At 37.6% G+C, this 10692-nt stretch overlaps 1 long non-coding RNA gene across 1 annotated transcript; it reads right to left on the bottom strand.

Moving 5' to 3' along the window:
- Window positions 1–317: 317 nt before the first annotated feature.
- Window positions 318–10458, bottom strand: LOC309844467. Its single transcript, XR_014300717.1, has 3 exons — window positions 10229–10458; window positions 880–932; window positions 318–389 (listed from the first exon to the last, which is right to left on the bottom strand). It is a non-coding gene; the product is annotated as an uncharacterized lncRNA (long non-coding RNA).
- Between the last annotated feature and the right edge of the window lie 234 nt (window positions 10459–10692).

The following is a 10692-nucleotide window of genomic DNA, read 5'->3' as shown; positions in this document are numbered from 1 at the left end:
TGCCTGCCTCTCTGCCTACTTGTGACCTCTCTCTGTCAAAAAAAATAAATAAAATCTTAAAAAAAAAAAAGAGGTACTGAAATAAAACACAAACACTTAAAAATAAGTTATACTGAATACTCCTCTAGAATGCTTTCTTTTCACCTGAAGAATGATGTTGTGGAAAGAGAATAGTTTCAGAGACCAATTAAAACACAAAGTGAAGTCAGAGAAAGAAATAGTTCTCTGTATGCTCGGGCTGCTATAACAGAAGACCATAGCCAAGGAGGCTTATATACAATCGAAATTTATTTTTCATAGTTCTAGGGCTACAAAGTCCAAGATCAAGGTGCTGACAGTTTGGTATGCAGCAAGACCCACTTCCTGTTTCACACATGGCCATCTTCTCCCTGTGTCCTCACATGGCAAAAGATGGGGGAGCTCTTTAGGGTCTCTTTAAAAAAGGCATTATTTTTATTCATAAGAGCTCCACCTTTATGACCTAATCACCTTACAAAGGCCAACCTTGATTACATTGGGATGGGTTTTAACATAAGAATTTGGGAGGCATGCAAATATTCACTCTGTACTAAAATAAAGGAAGACTTAATTATGCTTTTTTGGTGAGAATGACAGGTAACTCAAAGAATGTACTAGTAAAACCTATTAACTCATTATAAGTATAAAAATATTAATTGAATAAATATTGGTTTAATACGAATCTAGGATTTGTTGAAAAAGCGTGTGCATAGTATAAGAAAGAAGTTATGAACAACTTTAATTTGAGAGGTTAGTTGATAGCTGTGATTTTTGCATAATTCAGAATTAATAGGGCAAGGACTATTCGTTGAAAATCAAGCCCATTAAATTTAGAGCAAACTAAAAAGAAATTGTACTTACCTCGGTAAATAATAAATATGAGGAGCTCATTAGAAACTCAAGAAGTGGTAAACCTGAAAATTTAAATGAATCTGAAAATATTTTCTTTAATTATGAATTGCAGAACTATTAAGTGAAACTGGCATGAATAGGACTTTAAAGATTTCATAGATAGTAATTATACGCTCTCTTAATTTCATGTTCACCAATATCTTGGTCATTATTTCACTAGGCAGCATATTCCATTATAGGAAAAACTCTGGCCATTAGAAAGTCCTTCTTTCCTTTGAACTAAAGCTTATAGTTACTTCTGTCCTACCTTAGAATCACTCAGGAGAAGAAAAAAAAAAAAAAGATTTATACTCAGAATTAAAACCATTGATCTCTATGTGATCCAAGCAATACAGACTAGAACAGAAATATGCCCTCCTCCTTTGTTTGGGACACATATCTTCTACTAATGCCCCAAAATAAAAATTCATTAACTTTATTGACAACTTACTATACTGAATTCTGTGCTGGATATTGATTGTTTTAGAGCCAGCATTCATTTTCACTTTCTTGTACGGTCTCCCCTATACTGTGTAATAATCTCTCTTCAACCCCTCATCCTCCTCACCTCCAGATATCCACCTCCTAATCCCTGGAACCTGTGAGTGTTACCTTGTCTGACAACAGGGACCTTGCAGATGTTATTAAATTAAGAATACTGAGATGGGGAGATAATCCTGGATTATACAGGTTGACCCTAAATGTAATCATGCATGTCCTTAGAAGAGAGAGGCAGAGGAAGATCTGAAACACAAGAAGTCAGTGTGATGAAAGGAAACAGGAAGAGAGAAAAAGGTGGTGTGATACAGCGTCGTGGACCAAGGAATAGGCATGCTGTTCAGAAGCTGGGAAAGTCAAAGAAATGGATTTGTCCCTAGTATCTCTGGAAGCATGGCCCTGCTGACACCTTGATTTCTGTGGGGTGAAACCCTTGTCAGACTTCTGGCTTCCAGAGCTTTGAGAGAATAATAGACATTGTTTTAAACCACCAAGCGTTTGATAGTTTGTTACAACCACAGAAAACTAAAACACCATCTCTTTGGAAGGGGACAATCCAATCCCATGAAATTTGGAGTTTGGAAGAGAATCCAAGCCATCATTAATCTTCTAGCAGTAATGTCCAGGCACAGAGTATTTTTCAGTGGCTCCCAGGACCTTTCTACTGCTCAGTTTTTCATACTGAAGGCAGCAACATTTATTGGCAGTGGGCATCTGCAATTCCCCAAAATTTCTGATTTCCTGAAACCTAGCAACAGCTTTTCATGACTTCCATCACATCCTCAGCTCTCCTAAATGATCTTAGCTCCTGAATTTAAACCCTTCCTAAAAATACAAAATAAAATAAACTCTCCCTGTTTGAATCACCTAGAGTGCTGTTTTCCTGACCAAACCTTGGCTAATAACACCCAAGCTCTGAATGTTCTACAGCTTACTTAGAATAAACAGAGAATATTTTGTTTCTAAAAATTGTAGAAGGTTCTCATTTCTGTAAATTAGCAGTCATGGAAGAGTTAAATGTTTTCCAAAGCAATATAAATAAATGTGCATAAAGAGAAAAGTATAATATTTAATATTGACTTATTCCCTCATTAATTCAACAAATATTTATTGAGCATGAGCTCTGTTGGATAGGCCATACACAATATTAGAGATGCAAAGATGAGCGAGCTAGGTGTTATTTCTACCAACAGAGTTGGTCAGAGGAGAAAGGTGCAAGTATATTGGCAGTTGAATAGAGAATAACATTGTGTGAAAAGGTAAGTTCAAGGGGCTACAGAAGATACAACCTTAGCAGGATCAAGGAATGCTTCTTGAATGAAGTTACACCTAAGCCAAGATCAAAAGCGTAATGGGAGTTACTAAGGAGTTATTCAAATGGAACAAGAAATAATCCTTCTCTCCCCCACTTGGGGACATCTGCCATTTGTTTCCCCTCCTCCATCTATGAATCCCCTTGGGGCTCAAGCCATCTCTAACTTCTTTCCAACCACACCGACACATAGAAAATTATACTGCAGGTGAAAGCAGATTATTATTGAAAGACAACAAGCGTATCCTCCAGGTATGAGTTTCCAAAATAAAAATCTAGAAAACAAGGCAGTCATTTGAGGGGAGAGTTAGCTTTCTGCTAAACTCTCCCCTCAAATGACTGCCTTGTTTTCTAGATTGTCTAGATTCAAATGTAGAAAATGGCTCCCACAGCAGCTGCTCGCTTGCGCAGCCGCTCTGGGGACTCTGACACTTATTTGAATGTGATGACTGGCCAGCATAGGACTTTCAAAATTTCTGAAATCAAATATCTTATTCAGAACTCTGCAATTTACTATGGTTCTATTGTTTGGATTGAGTATACCTATTTTACTTAGCAGGTCTCTTAAAGCATTTCCTCATGAATCTTTGAATCTTACTTAATATATATATATATATATATATATTTTTTTTTTAAGGTCAGTCAAACCTGAATTGAGAGCTCAGTTCAGCACTTGCTACATGTGTAATCTGAGGGAAACGACTGAAATCACCCAGTCTTTTTTTTATTAATCTGTAAAATAAATATAATGATCTCTAACTTTCTGTAGATATAATACCTGTGAAATGCCCAACTCAATGGTTGACCCGACCTTCCTACCTTTCCTTCCTTCCTTCCCTCTTTGAAGACAGTGCAGCATGTAATCATATTGCAATAATTATGTGCTAGCATCTTAGATATAAATTAAAACATTTTATCCAGCTCGACTACGAGCTTATAATCAGCAAAGTCTCAAGATTGGAGATTTGAAACAATCTGTCAAATGGCTCAAATAAATGGGGACACTCGGGCCCCGACTTGCTCTTCTTCCACCCTCAGAGGAACGTCTTCTCAGTTAACATGGTCCTCTTCTCTTGAATTATTAACGGCAACAGGAAAAAATTCTTCCTGGTTAGATCAGTAAATCCAATTTTCTACTGCCCACTTCAAGCATTAAGTCAAGCTCCAAATAATGATAGCATTATATCAAAGTAATGGACAAAATAGTCTATATCATGCAAAATTAAAATGTGAATTAATTTCCAAAGAAAAAAATATTTTCAGTGGTATTAGTTCTTTCATTCTTATTGCCTACTGGGAATGAAGAGAATTGCTCTCGAATCATGTGACGGATGGGTCCCAGAACAAGCAGTAAGAACTAATTCACCAATTAAGTTTTAAAAAATCCAAGGAACTGAGCACATGTCTAATAAAAAGAACATGGATCCCTGAAGGGAAGAAGAAGAAAGAGAAGGAGGAGGAGGAAGAGCCGGAGCGGGAAGGCACTGGGTCACGAAAAGAAGGCTCTGCGGGCTAAGGAATGAAACATTGCACTGAGCATAGGAGGAAGTGTGCTCCGTTGCCGTGTGACACTGAAGGAGACACGTACTGCTCATGTGCCAGAGTCTGAAAAGTACAATGGAATATAAGTGACTCATCAAGAAATACTTCAGTGTACTCTGATGTTTTATTGATGCTATAAAAATGGCATATCTGCATTTTTTAAATCTATTTTGTTTTAGGAGGATGTATCATTATTAGTCACAGATTATGAGAACACAGTCACAGAAAAGATGGGCTTCAGGAGACTGCCCTTGGAAATGGCGCATATGGGCAGCGAGGGAGGGAGAGCAAAGTGCTGTCACAAGGGAGGGCAGCGGATGAGGGAAGTTGCTGGAGGACAGTAGTACTGTTATGAAAAGTGATATGGAAATCACAAATGGCGAAAAACAAAAACCATAAGGAACATGAAATGTAAACACTACAGCTATGCAGTATTGGGATTATTTTCTCCAGTGTTGGGCTGGGGAAATCAGCAACCTATTGGATTCTTTAGAAACAGCTATTCTACTGTTACCATAACATATGCATTTCCCAGAGTCAACTAACAAGCCAGGATGAACCATCTGCATCTTTTCCCCCACATTAATGACATTCAGTATTTCAGATGCAGGAAAGGAGGTACATGCACCAGTTTCAGACAGGTTTGTCGCTTCTGGGCACCAAAAGATAAAAACTATTTTTAAGGCACATGAGAACATAGCTTTAGCTAGGAGTGGGGGTTGTTTGATTGTTCGGGTTTGGTTTAACTTTTTATGTGACTGTCTCCTTCACTCTAGCCAGAAGTCCTCGAAAGTGGTAACTTTGCTACAGGCATCTTTGTTTTTGCAGCTCTGACCACGGTACCTGGCATCCTGAAGAGATTCAATAGAGGTGAGATGGAGGGACGGGTAGGAAGATGAATGGATAAGTAAATATTCATGGATGAGTTGTGGCAATGACAGGTACTTAGAAATATCCTTTAATTAAGAGAAATGACTTACATCCTAAGTTCCCAGGCAAACTTTCTTTCTTGAAGCATAGAAATTCCTAAGAGATTTCCCGTACTGGAAGATGGAGAGGTCTGTGCTCTCCAGTTTAAGCTACAGAATACCTTAGAGCTGGCGTATTAGCCTAAATACCAAAATCCTAAAGCTCTGAAATGAGGGGACTCGAATAGAGTGAGTATAGAGTCTGTGAAAATGAACTAAAAAATAACACTGGAGTTTTATCAAGGTTAAGTGCAAAGTAATTCGATTACAAATCTGAAGTATAAATAGAACATTGAGAGCTCTGACTTGGGGGCCCTCCCTTCACCATGTGCCCTCAAGTCCTTCTCCCTTGCATGAAAAAAAGCAGGGTGTTCAGGTTTAGGAATTGTCCTTATGTGGGAAACACATGGCTTAGGTTTCCTATCCTAAAAGATTTAGTCTCATCTCAGCTTAGAAAATTCCTTCCTAGAAAAATTAAAGAGGCAACTAAATTCTCAATGTCTCTTGAGAAAAGAGAAAATATATAAATACATTTGCTCTTTAATTCTGATTAATTGAAAGGGGAATAACATAAAACTTCATGCTTTTAAAGCACAAAATCACCAAGTTTCACTAAAAGGGAGACTGCTCGGGTCTTCACACACGTTAAAGTATTCACTGTCATGTGATGACTACTCCTAACCACACTGCATGTGTCACTTAGATCCATCTTGCTTAACCTTGCCAACTAATTATGGTTACACACCAGAGACAATGAAGGAAGGAAATTATTCTAAAGAGCTAATCAAAATATAAAAGCCACATGTCATTAAAAATGCAAAATTAACACACCAATAGCTATTCTTAGAGTTGGAAAAAAATTTGTTCTAAAGATAATCATTTGCTTCATATTTCAAAGAAATATTACTGTGACCATAGGAATGTCAGTAAAGGGATGCCTGTGACTGTAACACAAAGCAAAACCATGCTTTTCTTAGGTGTAATGAATTATGGATTAATCTGTAAGATAACTATTTGAATGGATTTATTTCTTATCAACAAAAAGTGGTTTCTCTTCCTTTAGAATCCTGTCATCCCATCCTGAAACTTTTTCAGAAGCTCGTTGTTGTTTGGGTTTTTACTTGTTTGTTACAGAGACACATTTTTAAGAATTATTTTCTCTTAATAGTGAGCATAATCACTTTTCCTCTTACTCCAATGGTTGAAATATGTTCTTCTATTGGTAAATGTGGCTCAGGAAAATGACTGACCTTTTCAAACAAAATTTATAATTTTAGAAATGTAAAACTTAACATTCTTTAGTAATCCAATATTAAAATACATTTAGGTTGATCTATAAAATGCTCTGATTTCAACTATTCTTTTTTTGAGTGTGCAATAGAGAAACATTAACAATGCGTGTGGTTTAGAAAAATTCATTTATATAGCTGTTTGCCATGTCATGATGTATTTTAAACAAAAGAGGTACAGACAAAGGTATTGATTTTAGGGACTTAACTAAATAAACAGTATGTAAATTGGGTCTTTTTCTATAAAATTAGATCAGGACACACATATTACACTGCCTTTTTCTATAAGAATGACAGCTATTGAATTTGGCAGACATTGGAATTTGGTTAAAGAGTTACAGACCTTTGATCTTTGGATTACAATTAAATGAAACCATTGTAAAAGGACAGTGGTGGGCCAGCCAATTCCTCAAGCACACCACAGCAGCCAGGAGGCGATACCGCTTAGTGCTGTCAAGAAACCGGCTGCACCCAGGTCTAAGCCCCATGCCTGCTGGTAGATGATGAGGATGGTGATCATTAGAAGACACAGAAATACCTTGAGAGTACAAGTCGGTGTGCTTCCTCCCCTTTAGTTTCCATCATATACCCATGCTGGTCTATTACACTTCTAAGTAATGATATAATACCCCGGGGGGGGGGCAGTTGACTCATTTATATATATTTTTCTCAAGACTCTATGTGGGGTTATTTGTAGAGCCACTAGAGAGAAACACAGAATTTTGGGTTCAAATTCCCTGGAGTTTTAAGGAAAATGAATGGAGAGAAGGAACTTGTTACTGTAGCTCTCCTTCCTACCTCATTTGTAGAAATCCTTGTTTTGTTCTTTTTTTTTTTGTCCTTTCTTCTCTTTTTCTTCTCTCTCTCTCTTCCCTTTTAATAACACTTTCCTAATCAACCTGACTGATAATAAATTAACTTTCACAGTCATACCCAAGGGAGTCATTCCCTTCAAGTCTTTGCTTTTTAAGCTAAATTCTCCAAGTTACAAATAACACCATTACGCCATAATGACAACATTTGACCACCATCTTTAAAAAGAGATTTATTGATAACCTTTTGAATAAGAGGAATGCTCTGTCCCCAAGTTCCCTATTAGTTCACATTCTTCATCTATAATTATTCTTAATTCCTGCAAGAAGTACCCTAATAAACGGACAATAAACAGTGACTTAGCAAGTTTTCCTCATCTAAAATTATATATTCATAGCAACAAATAGGGAAGTTAGCTCTCTCTCAGGTCTTTTTATCCAGCCCACCAGATCTGTGTTCCTTTTTTTTTTTTTTTAACCTTCTTTGTTATGTCATTCCGCAGGCAGAGCTCAGGCTGTTTCCTGTCACCCACTGGAGCAAACTGCTCAACAGAAAGCACAGTTGGACAGCCCTTAATTAGTGCTACTTGGGATAGTCAGTGTGCGAGCTTGTGTCAGCATCTCACTTAAACAGGAATAGAGCAGTGAAAATCAGCTGACAGTTTGAGATGCAAGACACCGGGTCTTCCACTTCCACCTACAGTCATATATTGCGTGCTGCATGCCTGTGAATGGTATGAAAAATGTTGGAAATAATGTTCTGTATGTAAATTGGAGTCAAATTATCCCATCACATCTTACAGGGTGTTTATTTCTTTAAGTGATCTGGTACGTATTCTCCGTCAAAGTCGAATGCGCAAAAAGAAATAAAATAAATTCTGAAATCATTTGCTTACGATGAATTCCTAAAAATTAACCAAACAGACCTGCCACAGTTTTTTAATATTAAAAAAAAAAAGAAAAAAGAAAAAAACAGAGACTAGCACTTTATAATTAGTTAAATGGAGCAACAGAATGCAATTAACTTAAAATCAACTGAACAATAGCCTCGGGATTTGCATTTTATTTTGCATTGGTATCGAATGTACTAACATGATCATTGACTATTATGATATCACCTATGTAACTTAAACGGAAATCAAACTATACCCAGGTAGACTAAAGATAACTAACATACTTCTTAGCCAAAATCTAAGCTTTATCAACTTAAACTTTTCGTATCTGTGAACAGAAAGATTGATTTACAGCTTAACAAATCTCTTGCGGGATAAAAATCCGAACACAGAACTCTACCATCTGCTTGCACCCCTCAAGTAACATGACTAGCTATTTTGATATTTTATTACAGTTTCAACTCAACAGCCACGCCCAAAATTTGAAACAGAATTTGGTTCAGTTCTGTGATGGTGGGATTTTCTTTGTTGTAGAACAGACACTGTTTAGTCTGGGTGAAAAATGAGATCAATATATTCTAAACCTGTAACTTATTATAAACATAACCTCCCCCAAAAGTGTTTTAAATTAATATTTTTCTAGTGGCTAATAGAGTCCCTTTAGGTTAAACGTGAAGGGAGTCTACCATGCATGTTTTCAGAGGGTAAACAGCCACTGCTTCCTTTTTTTTTTTCTTTTTTAATCTCTCTAGAAGGTAGCTATTGTACTTTATACAGTAGACATTTTTAGAAACTGTGTTTGCTTTTTGTTGTTGCAGTTCAGCGGTAGGATGGCGTTTCGGGGCTCATGGCAGTACAGCCTTCTTTATAAGGATGAATGAAGATGAAAAGCAAGACAAATAGAAGCGAATGAGACACTGCTTTATGTGATTCATGATAGCTTGCCGTAAGCCTGTTAGCCTCTGCCTGGCTCTCCTCCCCGAGAAAATAATGGATAGTTACAATGTGTATAGTGACACTGTCAAACCATCAGGAATTGCTGATTATAGTGCTAAATATTGATCTCTGCTTCACATGTGTCAAAATTCTTTCTTCCCTTAATTAGAACTTCCCTAAGCACCATACAAGAACAAACTGAATATATCAGATCTCTGTGAAAGGGAGTGTGATACCAGCATATAATTGTGACCTCTTGTCTTCTCCTTTTCTCTTGAGTTCTGAGACGACTTCGGCTGTCTCTGCTGCCCTTCCCAGCCCATGTGATCATCATGCTCATTTTTCCCAATCTAACCATAGGAAGATTTCTCCCAGTCTCTGCTTTTCATCATTCTGAACCACTAGGGTAGTAGTCAGATGGCAGGGAGACTTAAAGTGCCAGAAGGTGCCTTTTTCTATTTGTTTGTTTCATGGTACACCGCACCAGGCAATGACCTGTGGCAAGAATGTCATACAAAACGGAGACAGGTTCACCCAATCAAAGGGAGCTTTAAAATTAATACAGATCCCTTCATTTCTTCATGTGAGATCTGGGAAGGGCAATTTCAGGGTGCCATAGTCTTCCTGATTATCAGTCCCACTCGTTTTAAAAATATTTTTAAGAAACTTTTGTTATGGAAAGAATCCCTTTTTTAGTTCCAAATTCCTCCATCAACTGAACCAGTGTAAAGTTCCCTACTAATTTGATATTACTATTCAATCAACTTCCATATTCTGTACTCTAGCAGTAATGCAATATAATGAAAGGTTGTGATATATGGTTTCAATTTGCACTGCAAACTGAACACTTAACTCATTTATCTTAGTTTACCTGTAATATATTGTTATTTTTTAATCATGACACCATGGTACATTTGCCTTTAGTTTGATGTGCTTGATAAAATCAATATTTCATTAAAAGATTTTCAAAAATTGTTTATTTCCAACACAGAGCCAGACCGGTTTGGCAGCCGGTTTCCTAGGAGCAATGTCCCGCCGACTCTGTGAGCACCCCTGGCCCCATAAATACCTGGTACGGAGGATCTTCGTCTGCAGTCGCCTTCCTCGTGCATTGGTAAGGTCCACACTCACCATATGGGCTTTCGAGGGACAATAAATAGCAAATTCCATTTTTGACCTTTGCCTGACAAACCTAGAAGAGGGTGAAGGAGGGATGGTAATATTAAGGCTCCCCACTTTTTTAAAAGCATTTCCGACAGGAACCTCTGTCCCGTGCAGAGAAACCTCCAAGTGTCCTACATGAACACAGGTCCCCTCCCATCGCTGCCCTGGTCACCTGGCTACATCTCACCGCGGGTGCTCTGCGTCACTGGTAATGATCAGGTTGGCAAAGTGCAGAGAACTGAACTTTAAATTGGGCTGAAGAGCCTCAGACTGCAATGGAGAGGTGCCAGCATTTCTAATACACTGGTGCACGATGGTGACACTGAATGCTCGTTTTAATGTGGTATAGTTTGCAAGTAGAGCTACTTA

Source organism: Mustela nivalis, assembly GCF_964662115.1.
Source record: "Mustela nivalis genome assembly, chromosome: 11".
Classification (NCBI taxonomy): Eukaryota; Metazoa; Chordata; class Mammalia; order Carnivora; family Mustelidae; genus Mustela; species Mustela nivalis.
The sequence above is the reverse complement of the archived record's forward strand: the minus strand, read 5'-3'. Positions and strand labels throughout refer to the sequence as shown.